At 44.1% G+C, this 20,790-nt stretch overlaps 1 protein-coding gene across 3 annotated transcripts in view; it reads left to right on the top strand.

Moving 5' to 3' along the window:
• The window catches only part of LOC137383783 (serine/threonine-protein kinase 38), a 96,539-nt gene that overhangs the window by 7,710 nt on the left and 68,039 nt on the right, over positions 1–20,790 (top strand). Inside the window, exon 1 of one of the 3 annotated variants that reach the window (XM_068056976.1) lies at positions 15,391–15,550. The exons of the other annotated variants lie outside the window; for them this stretch is intronic. The gene's annotated coding sequence lies outside the window, so the exon portion shown is untranslated. Of the gene's footprint in view, positions 1–15,390; positions 15,551–20,790 lie in introns of those variants that run through there. 3 annotated transcript variants of the gene reach the window in all.

The raw sequence follows: 20,790 nt of genomic DNA, 5'->3' as shown, positions 1-20,790 counted from the left end.
GAAGGACTCCGCATGGAAGCAGAACATGGTGTCATACAATAGGAAAATGACTTGCATTCATGTAGCACTTTTCACAACCGTAAGATGTTCAGAAGCGCTTCACAGCCAATGAAGTACTTGTGTAGCGTAGTCACTATTGTAATGTAGGAATGCAGCAACAGTAAGATTGTATCATTACACAGATATTGACAGATTTATTCCTGCTCTTGAGTGTAAACCCCCTCAGATTTTAACTTTGGGTGTTGCTGGCTTTTGAATCTTCGGCTGAGGGATTGGGCAGGTATGTGGGCTGCTAATGGTATCGTCAAGCCTCCAGTGTGGTACTGCTAAGAGATGGGCGGAACCAGACAGGGGATAATTGCAATTCAATGCTAGCACTCACCCTTTGGGGAATTATCGACCTGCACTCTGTCTCCACACAGGATGTGGCTGAGATTGAGAGCTGGCTGGAGGTCTTTGTCCGTTCTTCGATGTAACTGCACCTCCTGCTCTCCAAACATGTCCTTTAATGTAGTCCTTCCCAACATTAATATATAAAAGCATTTTACTGTACTCTCAAGGTTAAGGGGTACGCTACCTCATTTAAAGCTTTGTTCTTGATGGGGTTTGATGAAAATTGCAAAATTTGGAGTTGAGACTGCCAATCAGCCTATTAAAAGGAGGCACCAAACTTCTGCTTTTGGGAGTCGCTGATTAAACATTCGAATTCTGCTCGGACTCTTGCATAGGAGTAGCCTGCAGTGTGGCGAGCGCAGTAAACTCTCAAAATGCATTTATGTCTTAAGCAGTGAGCCGGAGCCAGTGTCTGCGAAGGGGGTGATCTGTTGGCAATTCCAGTTTTACTATGGAAAATGCACCACTGCATATGCCCACAGATATTAAGACTGCCAGTATCTTTGCTTGTGTCTCCTGCCATTGGGTACTGCTGCTGCATTTCCGTTGAAAACCTGAAGTTCTCTTTTAGTAAAGCCATGCTGAGTGTTTGCAATCTTAGGCCCCTTTATTATGATTAAAACTGTGTCTAGGGGAGCGTGATTGCAGATGGCGCCGTTGTTTCTAAGCACATAGAGGTTTGAAATTTTGATCTCCTTTCATTAGCAGTTTGTGTGAGAAAATTGGATGAATTTCTAGTTCACAATGTCCCAGGAGCTTCCCAGAATAAGTCACTGAGGAAACCACAACCATAAAAGCTGGTAATGATATCTGGGAAAGAACAGAACCCAGCTTATTTTTAGTGACCCAAGAGGAATATAATCGCCTCTCACAGATTCCTAAACCACAGCAATGGAAATGTTTGACAATTCTTCCTCTTTGGGTTGGTTCCATTTAAAATATGAGATGAGGGGCCCCTCATAAACTAAGTCTAGAGGGCTGGTTCTCCTGTATAAATGTTTGTCAAAGCAGTTTTTAAAAATCTGCCACACTGCATCGTGTGTACACACACTGTTAGACAGCAGACAGGATTGCAGGAACTGCAGAGAGGATACAGCGTAACCACCCCATAACCCTAGCCCCTAAGCTGCCATCAGTAGGAGTCACTCCTGTGAGACATTAATATGTTAACCATTTCATAGATTTCTCTGAGAAAAGCTGTGTTCAAACAAGGGTCAGTGTTGGAACTGGGTATCACCCACACTTTGCACTCGCCCCTCCCATGTTAAACAGGGCTTAGTGCTGGAACTCCTGGGCATTCCCCCTCTCCCCACCTCTGTTAAACAGTAAGAGTTGCCCTTGCATAGTGTTATTTTGATGTCATCTGCTAATGCTGCCTGCCTCCGGCAGTGGTGTTGTAGCATCTAAATTCCGCCTGGAATGGCAGGGTTGTCTTATGAGGAGAGATTGAGGAAACTGGGCCTGTATTCTCTAAAGTTTCGAAGAATGAAAGGTGATCTCATTGAAATTTACAAAGTTCTTGCAGGGCGTAACAGGCTGGATGTAGATAGGGCATCTCCTCTGGCTGGTGAGTCTAGAACCAGGGGACATAGTCTTAAATGGCCTACCCCTTATTCTGAGATGAGGAGGAATTTCTTCACTCAGTGGGTGGTGAATCTCGAATTCTCTACCCTAGAGGGCTGTGGAAGCTCTATCATTGAGCATGTTCAAGACAGAAATCGATAGCTATCTGGATACTAATGACATCAAGGGATATGGGGACAGCGTGGAAAAATGGCCTTGAGGTAGATGATCAGCCATGATCTAACTGAATGGCGGAACAGGCTCGGCGGGTTGAATGGACTACTTCTATGTTGTTGGGCCTTTGTGCAGTTTCTCATTCAGTGGGAATGAACGCTGCTCACAGTGCACCTTGTACTGGCCATGCCCAAGAGCAGCAAGTTGCACAACTTCAGATCCTGTTTGACAGTTCTGTCCCCACTAAGCCAGTCCTGTGATTAGCTCTTGTTTTCTGGATACCTGCATGTGGCAGGTGCGCAAAGTACTGGAATCTGAATAATGGCTCGACTCATTTATAATTCACTGGGGACTGGACCCTGCCCTGTGTACTGCAAACTTGTACCATAGGTTATTGAACTTTAAACTGTGACCTTTTCTGTTTGCTATAAAATCATTGACAGAAAATAATTTTCAGCAAACCTGTAACTGTTTCATCCAACTGTGTCGAGTTGCATTAGCTGCAATGAAAATGTTCTGAGAAATGAGGTGTCAGCTGTGGCTCAGTGGATAACACACTCATCTCTGAGCCAGAAGGTCATGGGTTCAAGTCCCATTCCAGAGGCTTGAGCTAGCTGCCACTCCAGTGCAGTGCTGAGGCAGTGCTACACTTTTGGAGGTGCCAAGTTTCAGATGAAACATTAAACCCTGCCCCTGTCTGCGCTTGTAAAAGATCCCACAACACTATATCGAGCATGGGCAGGGGAGTTCTTCCCAGTGTCCTGGTCCGTACTCTCAATCAACTTCACAAAATAAAACTGATCATTATCATATTGCTGTTTGGCAGCTTGCTGTGCGCAAATTGGCTGCCACGTGTCTTACATTACAACAGTAGATACATTTCAAAAGTACTTCATTAGCTGTTGAGCGCTTTGGGACATCCTGAGATCGTGAAAGGTGCTATATAAATGCAAGTCTTTGTTTCTTATGTGGCTCGGTGTCAAATTTTGTTTGCTAATGCCCCTGTGAGGCACCATGGGCTGTTTTACTATGTTAAAGGCACTGTATAAATGCAAACAGTTATATTAATCAGTATCATCATCATACAGTGCAGAAGTGGACCATTTGGCCTATCATGTCTGTGCTGGCTCTTTTGTGGGGAAAAAAAGCTATTCAGTTATGTCCAGTCCCCTGCTCTTTCCCTAAAGCCCTACAATTTTTTCATCAAGTATTTATCCAATTCCCTTTTGAAAGTTACTACTGCATCTGCTTCCACACCCTTTCAGGCAATATATTTCAGTTATAGATATATTATGTAATTATTTAAACACTGCAGATGCTGGAAATCTGAAACAAGAACAGAAAATGCTATAAACGTTCAGGCGGCATCTGTGGAAAAAGGATGTAAGTTAACCTTTCAGGCACGTGTTCTGAATAAGGGTCATATACCTGAAGTGCCTGAGAGTTTGCAGCAGTTTTCTGATTTGTGCTCCATCTCTTTGCTCAGCTCTTCCTCCAGCCCAGAGGGAAGGTGGACCAGTTTGTCAACTGCTGGTGCTGCTCATGCACTGGTTGCTGGGATGGACATCAACCCTAGTTTTAAAAAAACATTTCTGGAATTTGTGAAGATGCGATTGTGTACTTGCCACACTGCGCATGACCATCTTGAGCTGTTTGCTTCCACCAGGCTCCCCCAGATTACAGGCTTTCTGTCAGGAACTTTTCTTGTGTCTGTGATGGATTGTTGTATAACTTTCCTTGCTGGGCACAGTGCAGACAGCATTATAGTCGTTTACTGCTTGCTGATTGAGCAAGCTGCAGTGATTATGTGATCCAGTCCTTGCTGTGGTCATATGCAGTTTAAGAAGGCTTCAGTAAGTGTGCTGCCTTTGTACTTGGATGGCACTTGTTCCAAGTACTTGGAACAAGATCAACCAGTAAAACCATTTGCCGTTTCAGTTGTCTTGTGTAGTTGATGATCTGCCACTGGTTGGAGTCGTACCTAGCACAAAGGCAGATGGTTGTGGTTGTTGGCGGTCAAACATCTCTGTGCCAGGCCATCACTGCAGGAGTTCCTCAGGGTCGTGTCCTAGGGCCAACCATCTTCAGCTGCTTCATCAATGACCTTCCCTCCATTATAAGGTCAGAAGTGGGGATGTTCGCTGATTGGTACTGAACATCGTACATTCGCAACTCCTCAGATACTGAGGCAGTCGGTGCCCAAATGCAGCAAGACCTGAACAATATTCAGGTTTGGGCTGATAAGTAGCAATTATGTTTGTGCTCCACAAGTGCCAGGCATGACGATCTCCAACAAGAGAGAATCCAGCCATCTCCCCTTGACATTCAATGGCATTACCATTGCTGAATCACCCACCATCAACATCCTAGGGGTTACCATTGACTAGAAACTGAACTGGACCAGCCATAGAAGTACTGTGGCTACAAGAGCAGGTCAGAGGATGGGAATTTTGTGGTGAATAACTCACCTCCCGACTCCCCAAAGCCTGTCTACCATCTACAAGGCACAGGTCAGGAGTGTGATGGAATACTTTCCACTTGCCTGGATGGGTGTGGCTCCAACAACACTCAAGCTCAACAACATCCAGGACAAAGCAGCTCGCTTGATTGGCACCCCATCCACCACCTTCAACATTCAGTCCCTTCGGCACCGACGCACAGTGGCAGCAGTGTGTACCATCTGCAAAATGCACTGCAGCAACTGACCAATGCTCCTTAGACAGCACCTTCCAAACCCATGACCTCTACCTCCTAGAAGGACAAGGGCAGCAGATACGTGAGAATACCGCTAACTGCAAGTTCCCCTCCAAGCCACACACCATCCTGACTTGGAACTATATCGCCGTTCCTTCACTGTCACTGGATCAAAAACCTGGACCTTGCTTCCTAACAGCACTGTGGATGTACCTACACCACATGGACTGCAGCAGTTCAAGAGGCAGCTCACCACCACCTCTCAAGGGCAATTAGGGATGGGCAATAAATGCTGGCCTGGCCAGCGACACCCACATCCCGTGAAAAAAAATATATTCTTGAGATAGTTTTGAAACTCTCCTGTCCTACATCATCAAATGATATTTGACTGGTATATTTGAGGCTGACCTTCCAATTAGCAGTCAACCTGAGGCCGTTGGGTGTACGTCGTGCTTTAATGGTAGTGTTTCACTATTTTAAAAAGTGTTTGTTTTAATGATGAACTTTATCTTGAGGGTTAGCATAGGTGAAACATCTTTCTATTGCTTTGACTGTATGAGGACACGGAAATTTTGGAGGGCTGTAGGGTTGGAGGAAGTTACAGAGAGAAGGAGGGGATAGGTCATGGAGGAATTTGAAAACAAAGATGAGAATTTTAAAGTCAAGGTTTTGCTTAACCAGGAGCTAATGTTGGTCAAACAACACTGAGGTGATTGATTAATGTGACTTGGTGCAAGTCAGGACATGGGAAGTGGAGTTTTGGATAATGTCAGATGTATCCCTTTGTTTCCCCTGAAGTCTAACCTTGTCCCTTCTCTGGGTGACCTTGCTCCCATGGCTGCATCAGTACTACAGTATAACTCTCTGCAAGAAGGTTAGAAAGCACATCAATGCTTGGAGAGGGTGCAGAGGAGATTTATTGGAAATATACCAGGGGTATGGAACTTCAGTTACAGGGAGACATTAATAAAGCTGGGTTTGTTCTCAGAGCAAGGAAAATGAAGATGAGATCTAAAATTGAGGGATATTGAGTAAATAAGGAGAAATGCTTTCCAGTAGCAGGAGGGTCAGCAATCAGAAGACACAAATTTAAGGTAAAAGAATCAGAGGAGAGTTGAGAATTTTTTTACATGGGAGTTGTGATCTGTAATGCACTGCTAAAAGGGCAGTGGAAGCAGATTCTGTAGTAACTTTGATAAAGGAATTGGATAAACACTTGAAGGGGAAACATGTGTAGGGCAATGAGGGTAGAGCAGGGAAGTGGTACCAACTGGATAACACTTTCAGACAGCTGGCACTGGTATAGGCATCTTCCGTGCTGTAAGATTGTATAAGAGGGAGATGTGTGAGGGAGGCAGTGATGGCAATATCTGTATCCAGGGTCTCGAGACCCATTCTGGGAGAGAGTTCCACTGCCTGTTCTGTGTGTCCATGGGGGCCAAGGATAAAGAACATTGTGGCACTTCCTGTCGTGATCACTCCTATTCCGATCACAAAGCCAACTTGAACATTGCTATTTCAAACTAAACTAAAGAGACGTTACCTCACATCAGGGATAGTCTATGGCCAGAATGATGCCATAGATGCAGCTTTGTGCTAACTACACATGCAGATGGGACTGTGAGCTCAACTATTCAGACTGTTTATTTACAGTTAATTGTACACAGGCATCGTGGGTGTGTCCAGACCTGGCACTGTCTCTAAAACGTGTGTGCTTATAAACTACTTGAAGATTAGCTCATGCCATCTCTGTCCCACACAGTACTGGTAAAGGGAATTTGTACTTCCTTATGTGGGTGATCTTCTCCACCCTGACTACTGGATGGGTGTGACTTCCTGCTATTGAATGGGGAAGGGAAAGCATGATCAAATACAGTGGTGTGAAACTGCCCGGTAGCCTATTGGCAAAAGTGTCGTCCGGTTTTCAGCTGAGATGTTAAACAGAAGCCCCAGCTGTCCCCTTTGGTAGACAAAAAAGATCCCATGGCACTGTTCTGAAGAACAGGGGAGTCCTCGCCAATACTTACCCTGTTTTATTTTCATTATTGAGGGTATCTGGTGTATGTGGTATTAAGGCCAGTGGCAGCATCCCTACCAATGAAGAGGCTGAGATAGGCTAACTTGGCAGAAATAAGGGGTGTGCCTGGAACCTTTTTGATTTGTATGGTTTGGTAAGAAGGAAGAAACTTGCATTTATATAGCACCTCAGGACATCACAAAGTGCTTGACAACCAATTAAGTACTTTTTGAAGTATAGTTACTGTTGGAATTTAGGAAATGTGGAAGCCAATTTATGCACAGCAAGCTCCTACAAACAACAGTGTGATAATGGCTAGGTAATCCGTTTTAGTGAAAATAGTTGAGGGATAAATATTGACCAGGGCACTGGGGAGAACTCCCCTGCTCTTCAAAATAGTGCCATGGGACCTTTTTATGCCCATCTCAGAGGGCAAACCAGGCCTCGTTTAACGTTCTATCTGAAAGACAACACCCTCCGACAGCGCAGCACAATCTCAACACTGCACTGAAGTGTCAGCCTAGAATTTGTTCTTGTGTTTCTGGAATAGGGACTTGAACCCACAACCACCGACTCAGGTGAGTGTGCTACCAACTGGGCTACAGCTGACCGTGATGGGTTTCCAGACACATTTAATAGAATTGTCCAGCTTATAAACACAAACAAGAGCAGGAAAAATGCAGGTAGTTCTGGAAAGATGCACAACAGGTATATCAGCATCTGTACAGGAAAGAGACGGGTTAATGTTTGGGATGGGACCCAGCCAACACCATTAACTAGAGTCTCAGCAGCTGGCAGGCCTGCTGTATATTTGCAGCAACTTCTGTTTCCACTGGCTGAATGAAACGTTCAACTCCTGTTTGTGCCATTAATACAGTCCAAGGCTGTGGATTGCGCCCAGGTGAGTTTGTGAAGGCATTTGAGGGTGGGGCTGAATGTCATGAATCTTTAAACTCCAAGAAAATACACAAAGTATGCTAAAAATAAAATGTGTGTGTTTGGCCAGCAGTATGTTAAACGAGGTGCATCAAATAAAAGAATGTGGGTGTGACGCCTGATCAAAAACTGAAGAAGTGCCACATGTATGGCAGGGTGTGCCAAGACAAACAAACTGGAAAGGCACATCAACAGTGCACAGACTATGTTCTGTAAAGCATTTCCACATCACACATTGGGGTATTTATCCTATGGCCAAACCATAAAGGGATTAAAAAGCAATGGAATCTGTGCCAAGGGGATTCAGACAAGGGTGAATGGGGTTGATTTTAAACAGAATAATTTGTTCTCTTCCTCCTATGGCTGCAGATTGTCACTGGGATACGGGTCCCTGTGCAATTTGACCCCACGACCGTTCGTTATGTGGACTGTGTGTATCAGCTGACATCATTGGAGGGTGTCACGTATTAATCTTTCCTCATGTTCCCCTATTGTGCACTTCCAGCAGGCATTGCATAGCAATCAGGAGCAGAACCCTGGTCAATTTCTGGTTTTGTTCACTCCGCTTCCCACCCCCACCACCACTATCTGCATTACCTAGCCTAAGGGCAATGAGGTCACTTGCAGCAATTTGGCTTGTCGTAATTGCTGAGATCCGCTAACTCGGTTAAATCAAATCTGGGACCATCGTGCATGTGACATAATCAGCTGAGCCATTGGAAAGAGCAATTGTATTTACCAAGGGTGATCTTGGATGGATTTATGGAAAGACTGAGGATTAATCTGTTGGACTTGCTACTTTTGTTGGAGGGAAGAATGTAGTGGATGACATGATTTCAAACAAAGGGTGTGGAGAAACACTGTGTGGATTCAGAATACAGAAGGTAAATGTGGTCCCTTATCCATTAAGTTATTAAATGGGACTTCTACCCACTCTGGGGTTGTTAAACTTCTCCCTTAGAGGGTAGTGGCTTCAAGTGCTACTCCAGAGATGTGAGCACACAATCTAGGGAGTACTGCAATGTCAGAGATGCTGTCTTTCAGATGAAATGTTAAATCGAGGCCTCATCTGCTTTCAATGTAAAAGATTCCATGGCACTATTCAAAAACCACCAGGGGAGTTCTGCCTAGTATCCTGACCAATATTTATCCCTCAGCTAACATCACTAAAACAGATTATCAGAGTGTTGCTGGTGTTGGGCGTTTGCTGTGTGCAAATTAGCTGCTGCTTTCTGATATTACGCTAGTGAATACACTAGGAAAAAATGTACTTCATTGGCTGTAAGATGTTTTGAGACGTCCTGAGGTTGTGAAAGGTGCGATATAATTTATCTTATTAACTGTGGCGCATTACCTATTCTGGTGTTAGTAAATGTCGTCCCTTATCTGTCTTAAAGTGCTCCTCTGCTCTTTGATTCTTTTACATCCATCCGAGAGGCCAGATGGGACCTACCCTAATGCAGCAGCAGATTAAAAGGCCTAATGTCTGTGGGTCCCGGTGGAAGTGGGATGCTGACGCTGTTTCAGACAGTATTCCTCTCCTGCTGCAAATGTGATAAACAGCTAGGCAGGAAATTGAGTTCAGCATGTGTGAATTATCTGTTGCGACAGGAGTAAAATACTTCCCCAAATTGAGCCTGTGAGTTCAGATCAGCTGTGGGCTGCTGTAATCTTGATGCACAGTTCTTGTAAACTGTCAAATTTTAGTGTCTTCCTGTTTTGAGTCTTTTAAGACATGAACTTGTATTTAAATAGTGCCTTATTGAAGTGCAGTCGACAAATGCAGCAGCTAATGTTTGCGCAGGTCCTACAAACTGCCATGCTTGGCGCTAGACAATATATTTTGTTGGTTGAGAGAGGAATGTTGTCCAGGATATCTGGAGACCTCCCCTGTTTCTCTTTCAAGTAGTGCTGTAGGATCTTTTACATCTACCTGAACAGTTGGGTATTGTACCCTGTTATAAAGCACAGATGGATACTATTGTACATTCAATGAATCCATGACATCGACAGCATGCATTTATATAGTATATAGTAATGTAGTAAAACATCCCAAGGAGCTTCACAGGAACCTAATCAAAAATTGACACTGAGCCAAAGGAGATGTTGGGAAAGTTGACCAAAAGAGGTAGGTTTTAAGGAGCATCTTCAAGGCCGAGAGGTTTAGGGAGGGAATTCCAGAGCTTGGTTTCTAGACAGCAGAAGGCATGGCCACCAATGGTGGGTCAAAGGAAATCATGGATGTCCAAGAGGCCAGAATTGGAGTATTGCAGGGCTGGAGGAGGTTACTGGATAGTGAGAGGTAAGGACAATGAGGGATTTGAATAGAAGGATGATAAATTTGAGGCATTTCCGGACCAGGAGCCGATGTAGGTCAATGAAACGGTGCTCATATCTCGCAGATCCTTTGTCCTGGTTGACATATTCCAGAATGAAGGGCATGTTATGGACTGTTTTGGCAGCTTGACTTAGTTTGTAGCACTCTGAGTATATAAGCTCAAACCATACTGTGGACTTCATGTAATCTAGGCTGACAGCCAGTGCAGTCTTGAGGGACTGCTGCATTGTCAGAGTGACATGATTTGGGTGAGATAGTATGTACCTCCTTCCTCACCCAAACCCAGAGGCATTAAAAAGGGTACAGTGGTCAGCGCTGGACTAGAACCTAGAGGCCAAGAGTTTAAATCCCACTACGGAAATTTGTGAATTTGAGTTCAATAAATTTGGCCATTTGTTAAATGAAACCAGGATAGAAAATGCTGTTACATTGTTGAAAAACCCAGCTGGTTCTCTAATATCCTTCAGGCAAAGAAACCTACTGTCCTTACCTAGTCTGGCCTACATGGGACGTGGGATAATACACCTGATTTAGTTCCAGTGCAGTTCCAATCCAGTCCATTCCTTTTGCCTGACTAAAGATACACCTCTGATCTCAGTGAGTGGTTTGTACAGATTGAGTTGCCCCTTCATTGCCACTTTGTTTGCTGCAGTTCAGGTATATTGAACTTCTCATAGAAAATAGGAGCAGGAGTAGGCCATTTGGCTCTTCGAGTCTGCTCCACCATTCATTAGGATCATGGCTGATTGTCCAACTCAGTAACCTGTTCCTGCTTTCGCCCCATACCCTTTGATCCCTTTAGCTATTTCTAACTCCTTCTTGAAAACATGCAATGTTTTGGCCTCAACTGCTTTCTGGAGACCTGCTCTAAGGAGACCTGTCCCCTTTAATGCTCATATAAAGGTACCTTGTATGCCACATTGACCAGTGCTAGTATAGAAATAGGAAATGACAGGAATACTGGACACGTGAGTATAAACAGCAGCACAGACAAGTTGGACTGAATGGCCTGTTTTTGTGCTGTATATTCAGTGTAATCTTGTGTAAAATAATACAATGAAGATACTAGAGAGAATACTTGCAGGTCCATTGGCATCTGAAAGATATACAAGTGTTTCCAGTCTGTGCGTTGGCTACATTTTCTGTTTAGCGGCTTATATGTTATCCTTTTACCTTCCAGTTCCTTGTTCCAATTTTGCTTAGATTGGAAGCTTCAAATTCCCTGGTGAAACTATGGGTCGCTTTCTAGGGCAGTTGGTAGGTAAGAGATGGAAAACGGTTGCTGAGAAAACAATTTAATGGGAGTGTGCAGTGATGTATAGGGAGCAGATTGGAACCCGTTGCATTTCGGTGTTAGTGTAAATGTGTTGAAGCAGTGTCTGCGGACGGGATGTTTCAGGCAGGCCAGCACTGTGTCACTGGCAGAAGGGTGAGCAAGGCTGATGTCTTCCTACATTGAGTTCATGCTTGTCTGTACAAAATTGCTAGCTGCCTGCATTGGGGATAAGTTGGAATGTGCTTTGCTGCAGAATTGTACTGTAGCTCGAAATGGAAAACCTCCCAACAGTGATGTAATCTGTGTTTGCTTTAAGGACACGTGTGCGATGAAGGGGATCATAATATGGCATGGGTAGCATCATTCCTTCAAGGAATGGTGAGGGGGCATGTTTAACTGCTAATGTCTATTCATAGCTCACAGATGGATGTGTGCTTATTTTTAATAGTTGCCTCACGGTCTGCTAACTGGAAAAAGGCTCTTTTGTATCCACGAGGCACATAGTAGGTTGCTTGTGCCTGTTGGTTGATCGTTCCCTCAGTAAGTTTATGTAACCTATTTTTAAATATTTGGAAATGGCTTGATTATTTGGTGGCTCCAACTTGGGGAATTGACTGTGGTATGGTTCCAGCAGCTTTGCAGTACCTCACCTAAGTGGCCAATAATTTGAGTGTGTGGTCAGTGTACATCAGTGGGCTATTCAGTAGTGGCAATATCATAACGGTGCCCAATCACATCCATCAGACTGGAGACTAAGATGCACTGAAGCAACTCCGAGTCAGCTGGGGAAGCTTCTACTGAGGTCCTTTTTATATGGATGTTGGGTTGTCTGAAGAGCAAATGGAGATCTGGCTTATGCTCTTGTTACTGTACTAGTATGTAGTTCATATTGGGCCTGTGGAGAGAGAATGTGAAGGAGGTTTGATTCTGTATTGGTATTAGCAAAAATCTGACCCATATGCCACAATTGGTGTCCAGTGTGCTGAGGGTGAGGGATGGGTTAGCATTTTCCTTTTTCAATGGCACACTACCAATATAAAATGGCTATCGGGCCCTGTTTACCACTGTTTGGATACAGGAGTTGATTTGGACTCACTCCAGATAGCTTTCTGCATTGATGATGCAGAAGTCAGCTTTCATCCTTAAACCCTTCTTCGCTATGAACTGGAAGCACAGACTCTTCCTTGCTATGAACTGAAATGTGATCTTATGTAATTGGAGGTGGCAAAATGACCAATTAAAATTTTTTACTGTTCAGGCATACACTAGGTATGATAGATTCCATCATATGCTAGCTCTCTGCAACAGACTATGCAATGTCAGGCTGCAAGCCACAAATCAAGTATATTAAACGTAAAATTAAACCAAAGCAAGAGCACAAATGGGCATTTCGCTAGATTACAGTATTTAACCTTATTTGCAACATCTGCTTCAAAAAATGAGACCTGAAGTCACATTATTTCTTATAACTTGGATCACATGAAGAGAAGCTGTTAGGTGGGCCTGAACTCCAGAGTGTCCAAACAGCGCCCTACAAAGCTCTATCCTGTGAAATCCAAGCTGCGACAAAGAAACTTCTCTCTGTCCATTCTCTCCATATAATGTTTCTGGTGGTTCCGTGGTGCTGAAGACCAGAATTTCACCTGTTGTCTGCCCTATTTTATCAGATAACCAATAATCAGTAATCAAGGAAGTAAAGCACACACAACTAACAAAAGAATGTTTACATATTGTCTGTCTTTTGTTTCACCATTCTACCAACAAACTCATTAAAAGGTTAAAGTTCACATGCCTACACTGTGAATAAACATCGAGATCACTTGCCCAACGATGATTATGACTATTTATTTACCAATCAAAAGTACAATTAGCTGCATCTAGATTCCCAATTAGTCACATTGGCGTGTGGCTAATGTTTTGGACCACAATGTAATAGGGATGTCTCCACCTGCTTTCTAAGATAGATGTGTCAGAAATCATGGCTTAATAACTCATTTATTCCCACAAACAACTTTTGCTTAATATTGACTAATGTAATTCAGTTGACTTCACTGGGTTCGGACACAGAGAATGGGCCAGGTTCAGACAGAGAGGTGTGAGGTCATGCATTTTGGCAGAAGGGATAGTGAGGGGCAATATGGACTAAATGGCACAACTCTAAAGAGTGTACAGGGATGGAGGGACCTGGAGTTTGTGTGCATAGATTTTTGAAGGTGGCAGGGCATTTTCAGAGAGTAGTTAGTGAAGTATATAGGATCTTGGGCTTCATAAATAGAGGCATTGAGTACAAAAGCAGGGAGATTATGCTGAACCTTTATAAAGCCCTGGTTAGGCCACAACTAGAATATTGTGTCCAGTTCTGGTTGTCGCACTTTAGGAAGGATATGAGGGTCCTTGAGATGGTGCAAAGGAGATTTACCAGAATGGTTCCAGGGATGGAGGATTTTAAGTACAAGGTTAGCTTGGAGAAGCTGGGGTTGTTCTCCTTTGAGCAAAGGAGCTTGACAGGAGGTCTACAAGATTATGACCGTTTTAGATAAGGTAGACAGAAGCTGTTCCTATTAGCTGATGCTACAAGGACTTGAGGACACAGACTGAAGATTTTGGACAAGTGATGCAGGAGTAAGTAAGGAAGAACCTTTTTTATGCAGCGAGTGGTAATGACCTGGAACACTGCCTCCAAGGGTGGTGGAAGAGGAGTTAATCAATGATTTCAAAAGGAAATTGGATGGGCACTTGAGGGAAATAAACTTGCAGGGCCAGTGGGGATTGAGTGGGGAAATGGGACTGACTGGATTGCTCTATAGAGAGCTGTAAGAACTCAGTGGGCCAAATGGCGTCCTTTTGTGCTGAAATGACTGAGATTCCCTCCTGCTGTTATAATTAACCTGAATTTAGAAGGAAAGCTGGAACCCATCAGACGTACTATAATCCTATTTTCTCCCAGGCTGTCACCTCACTGCCTGTGTTGAGTGCACTGAAATCTGCAATCCCTCCTCACTACCTGCCCTGTTGGCAAAGTGTCTTTTATTCCTAGGTGCTTTCGCTTTATCAGAGCAGCTGAAGACCGGTGGCAACTTAGTTCTCTGACAATTGCACTTCCTCAGTGTAAATTACCTGTGCTATCTGGAATTAACTATCTTGCTGCACTGTCGGAGGTAATGAGAGGCTTAACTGACGCTAATGCCTTTTCAGGTGGACTTAGATGATTCCATGGCACTATTTTACATAAGAGCTGAGGCTGATGCTACCAGACCTGCTGAAGATTTCCAGCATCTGCAGTATTTTGCTTTTATATTATTGAGAAGCTTCCTTGGTGTCCTGGCCAATATTTAACCCTTAACCAATATGGTGAAAACAGATGATCAAGCCATTACCTTGCTGCTGTGTATGGGATCTTCTGTGTGCAAATTGGCTGCTGTGCCTCCTATATTACAACAGTAACTACAGTTCAGAAGCACTTCAGAGGCTGTAAAGCTATTTGGGACGACCTGGGGTGGTATAAGGTGCTACAAAAATGCATGTTTGTTTGATCTTTGACTGCATTGTGGTCCGACAGGAGATGGGTGCTGTGTGGTTAAGTGGGGAGCTGACCTCTGCCTTGGCTCTTGTTGGCAATCGAGTCTCAGCATTGCACAGAGGGGCTGGCCTGGCAAACAGCGTCTGACTGAGGCTCTGAATGGAGGCTGATGCAGGTGTGTTGAGGACAGGAGCAGGTTGCTGACTGCCCCTTAAATAACAGCAGTTAATTGTTTACTGAAGGGAAAGTGCGCTGTTTAATCATCAGACACTAGAACAGGAAATTTGTTGCTTTGAGCGTGCGATTTGTGATGTTTATTGTCTTCCTGTGTCCTCCGGACTGCAAACTCAGTGCATTTAATGCTGTTAGCCAGGTGACCCCTGTGCAGGGTGCATACTGCCTTTGTCTGGCTGTGTTAGATGGGCGTTTCCAGTCGCGTCGGCAGGCTTCCTTCCCATCTCAGGTTACAGTGTTCTAACCGTCGCCTTTCAGCAGCCTCCTGATGGCAATTAGTCGGTGCTGAGCTTTTGGCTGGTGTGTGTGAGCAAAGTAACCAGGTGATACTGCTGCTGCGGTATTATCACATCGCTATTCTTTTCAGTGTCACATCGCATAGCGCCGTGAATCAGGAACTCCAGGGTAAGAGAAATGTTAAATCGCAGAATCTATTTTGATTTTTACGGAACTTCTCCCAATTCAAGAAACCCCTGAAATTTCAGGGTTCAGAGCATGACCTTGAAGTAATTGGAGCTTTGGCTCTTGTGTTTTGTGATATAATCTGAACCTCCCCAGGCGCTTGATTGTTTAGTTTACAGCCATCAGTTACCGCTTGTTCTGCTGTTCTAACCGCCTTTCCTGCAATTGCAACTTGCTCTGGTCCTTATTAAAGGAAGTTAATTCTGTAGAGTTCCATATATCCTCAAGTTTAAAAATGCAGGTATATTTTGTCAGGCTCCTCCAGTCATGATAGTTTTGCATTCTCTTGCTCATTTTCTCTCTTCCTCTTGAAGATTTTTTCCAAAAATATGTTACAAAACAGTTCAACTTTCACATTTCAGAAAGTACAATAGAGATCAGATTTATTCGATACAGAAACATGAAGTGCCTCACAACTCTTGCCATTCCATTTTAAATGCAATGTGCATTTGCATTACATAGCAAAACATATTTTGGTGCATTCAGCCCGCGGGGGTTTTACACGGGTTTCAGCCCCTCGGTATAACTCTTGCCAAGAGTTGTTGCTGGATGTCTTGTCCCTCACCTCAGTGAACATTCTTCGTGTGTGAGCCTCAACAGTGAACCTGTTTAATTGTGGGGAAAGTCACATCTGAGCCCAGCCCAATGCACAAAATTGCATTTTTTTAGTAGGAGTTGGGAGCCAGAAATCTGATTTTCTCCTTGGTGCAACAGGAACAACTTGTATGTATACAGCACCTTAAATGTAATAAAACACCTGCTAGGCCCTTCACAGGAGTGAAAATCCAATTAAAAACTGACACTAAGCCAAAGGAGGAGATATTGGAAATAACAATAAGAAATGCTGGAAATACTCAACAGGTCTGGCAGCATCTGTGGAAAGAGAAGCAGAGTTAACGTTTCAGGTCAGTGAATTTCTTCGGCCAAAGGAGGAGATATTGGGGCAGGTGACCAAAAGCTTGGTCAAAGAAATGTTTTAAGCAGCATCTGAACATGAATCAGTATTTTAAAATGAAGATGTTGCTTGACTGGGAGCTCATTTAAGTTGGTGAGCACAGGGGGTGATGCTGAATGGGATTTGGTGCAAGTTAGGAGACGGGCACCAGTGCTTTGGTTGTGCTCAAGTTTATAGAGGATAGAACAGAGGCCAGCCAGGAGAACATTGAAATGGTTGCGTCTGGAGGTAACAAAGACATGGTTGAGGGTTTCAGCAGCAGATGAGCTGAGGCAGCAGTAGAGGCAAGACACATTAACGGAGGTGCAAGTAGACGATCTTTGTGATGGAGGGGAGAGGATGTGGAGTTGAAAGTTCAGCTCTGAGGTGCAGGGGTCACTTAGCATACCTACCACCCACCACACTGCACCCCCCCCCCCCCCCCCCCACCTTGTCTGCGATTAGCTAACCCAGCATAGACCAGGAATCAAAGCTGCAATTTATAATGGCTCTTTGAAGGTGACGCAGGTATGTTGATATGTGAATTCTTTCAATACAGGGCTGATAGAGCTGATGTCCCACCAGATCACATCCTGTTAGCTGCCTACTAATTGAATTGAAGAGACTTAGCAGTTGGCAGGAAAAAAGACAAGCGCAAGGGGAGAGCCAACTGTGTAACAGCCCCGACAAACAATTTTTTCTCCAGCACCTGTGGTAGAGTCTGTCACTCTAGAATTGGCCTTTATAGCCACTCCAGGTGCTGCTTCACAAACCACTGACCACCTCCAGGCGCTTACCCATTGTCTCTCGAGACAAGCAGGCCAAAGAGAATTGAATTGGCAAACTAGTCACCATGATGGATTGTTTAATAATTAATGCATTCACACTGTAAAACAAGGCAGCTGAGGACTGACTGAAAGGAAACTGCTTTTAGATCGAAGGAGAATTCTGGGCTCAAATATTGGAGTCGCTGATTTGACTCCGTTTTTTTTCCTTATCGTGAAACAGGGATGGGATGTTTTGTGAAGTATGCTGACATAATATCGGATGAGACTGTAATCTGTGTTCATGGAAACAGGACTACTTAGTTTTCTCATAAGTCTGTTATCTTGAGATCTGTAAAGAAACTTTCAAAGGATCTTGGGCTGTTTTACTCACTTAACACTTCATGAACTGACTCCAGGCAACATCAAACAACTTGCATTTATATAATGCCTTTCACATAGGAACAAGTCCCTTTGCGCTTCTGAAGTATCAGCCATGGCTCAGTGGTAGTACTCTGACCTCCGAGTCGGAAGGTCAAGGGGTCAAGCACATAATCCAGTGCAGTACTGAGGGAGCATTGCACTGCTGATGTCATCTTTCGAATAAGACGTTAAACTGAGGCCCCCCTTCCTCCTCCGATGGAACCAGAAGATCCCATGGCACTATTTTGAAGAGCAGGGGAGTTCTCTTGTGACCTGGCCAATGTTTATCCCTCAATCAACATCACTAAAAAATGGATTATCTGCTCATTATCATATTACAGTTTGTGGGATCTTGCTGTGCACAGATTATATGGAGTTTGTTTGCCTATCAAACATAATCACATTGAATGTTGGAACAGGCTCAAGGGGCTAAATGACCTCCCCCTATTCCAGTGTTCCTATAGATTGTTTACTGTGTTTCCTACACTTCAGAATTTTGTCATAAACTGTAAAGGGGGTTTGGGACATCTCAAGGTTGTGAAAGGTGCTAATTAAATGTAAATCCTTTTTGAATAAAATATGGGTGCTGACACAAAGAAGATGCTCCGATGGGTGACCAAAAATAATATCTTGGAGGTGGATTTCAAGAAAAGTATGAAAGGGAATTGGAGTTTATAGAAGGAATCCCAGAGTGCAGGGCCTAAATGGCTGAAAGCATGGGTGTCGATGGTGAGGCAATAGGAGGAAGGAGGAGATGCCCAAGAGACCAGTGTGTGAGAAATGGAGAGTTCAGGATGCTGGGGTTGTCCGGCAGGAGCAGGTTGTGGGGGGAGGGCGGTGTGGGGTAGCGCACAAGGTGAAGAAGAGTTTTAAATAAGAGGATGAGAATTTTAAATGAGTGAAGTTGAAGCCAGTCTAGCCAGCAAGCGTAGGATTGATGAGTGAGAGAGTTTTGGTGCGAGATAGAATACGGGCTGCAGTTTACAATGGGTGAAATTGCAAAACAATTTATTATACAATCTTCCATCCAGGCCAACACAACATAAGAAATAAGAGCAGGAGTAGGCTATTGATTGGGATTGATGGATTGGGAAGCGTTACTTAAAGGGATGACGGTCGATAGGCAATGGCAAACATTCAAAGAGCGCATGGATGAACTGCAACAATTGTTTATCCCTGTCTGGCACACCTCATCCTGGAATGTGCCTTTGCAAAGCAGGTGTGGAAAGAGATGCAGTGGTTTTTGTCAAGGTTCATCCCAAGCAGCTCTGTAACACAGGAGTCTGTGCTCTACGGGCTGTTCCCAGGGACGCACACCGAGACAAACATCAACTGCTGCTGGAGGACTATCAATTCGGTGAAAGACGCCCTTTGGTCTGCCCGAAACTTGCTGGTCTTCCAGCGCAAAGAGTTGTCCACCACCGAATGTTGCAGACTGGCACATTCCAAGGTCCAGGACTACGTGCTGAGGGACGCACTAAAGCTTGGGGCAGCCGCAGCAAAGGCTCAATGGGGAAAGACCACAGTGTAAGGTTCCCCCACCAAGCTGGACTGAGGGGCTGGATCAATGGGAAACCCCTCGAACTGTATCGTTAATATTCTCAATTGCTGTAAATGTAAAACTGTAATTGACATGACAATTGTGAAACGGAAGGGTCGGGAAGAAACTCATGACAGTATTGAAGGAAACTGATCTCCCTTGCAATGTTTGTATTTTTTGGTGCTGTTTGGAAACTGTTTGGCAATGTAATTTTTACAGATTTTTATGAATAAAGTATATTTTGGAAATAAAAAAAAAGTAAAACAGGAAAGGTCGCCAAACCATGGCTTACAAGGAAAATTAGAGATAGCATTAGATCCAAGGAAGAAGCATACAAATTTGCCAGAAAAAAACAATAGACCTGAGGATTGGGAGTAGTTTAAAAAAAGCAAATGGTGTGTTGGCCTTCATAGTGAGAGGATTTGAGTTGAGGAGCAGGGATGTCTTGCTGCAATTGTACAAGGCCTTGGTGAGGCCACACCTGGAATATTGTGTGCAGTTTTGATCTCCTTATCTGAGGAAGGATGTTCTTGCTATAGAGGGAGTGCAGCGAAGGTTTACCAGACTGATTCCTGGGATGGCGGGACTGACGTATGAAGAGAGATTGAGTCGGTTAGGATTATAGTCGCTGGAGTTCAGAAGAGTGAGGGGGGATCTCATAGAAACCTATAAAATTCTAACAGGACTTGACAGGGTAGATGCAGGACGGATGTCATAGTCTAAGGATACGGGTTAACCATTCAGGATTGAGGTGGGGAGAAATTACATCACCCAGCGAGTGGTGAGCCTGTGGAATTCGCTACCACAGAAAGCAGTTGAAGCCAAAACATCGTATTTTTTCAAGAAGGAGTTAGATATAACTCATGGGTTTAAAGGGATCAAAGGATATGGGGGGAAGGCGGGAACAGGTTACTGAGTTGGATGATCAGCCATGATCATGAATGGCAGAGCAGGCTCGAAAAACCGAATGGCCTACTCCTGGTCCTATTTTCTATGTATGTTTCTGTTTGCCCCTCGAGCCTCCTCCACCATTCACTTAGATCATGGCTGATCTGATTGTAGCCTTAACTCTACTTTCCTGCCTGCCCCGCATAACCCTTTACACCCTTGTAGATCAAAAATCTATCTAGCTCAGCCTTGAATGTATTCAATGACCCAGCCTTCACTGCTCTCTGGGGAAGAGAATTCCAAAGATTATTGACCCGCCGAGAAGAAATTCCTCCTCATTTCTGTCTTAAATGGGAGACACTTTTTTGAAACTGTGCACCCCACAGCAGGAAACATCCTCTCAGCATCTACCCTGTCAAGCTACCTCAGAATTTTACATTTTGCAATAAGATCGTAGAAATCATAGAATGGTTACAGCACAGAAGGAGGCCATTTGGCCCATCATGTCTGTGCTGGCTTTCTGCAAGAGCAACTCACTTAGTCCAACTCCCTCACCTTTTCCCCATAGACCTGCAAATTTTTTCTCTTCAGATAATTATCCATTAACCTTTTGAAAGTCACGATTGACTCTGCC

The sequence above is a fragment of the Heterodontus francisci genome, chromosome 25, assembly GCF_036365525.1.
Source record: "Heterodontus francisci isolate sHetFra1 chromosome 25, sHetFra1.hap1, whole genome shotgun sequence".
Taxonomy (NCBI): Eukaryota; Metazoa; Chordata; class Chondrichthyes; order Heterodontiformes; family Heterodontidae; genus Heterodontus; species Heterodontus francisci.
This window is presented reverse-complemented; position numbering and strand designations above follow the sequence as displayed.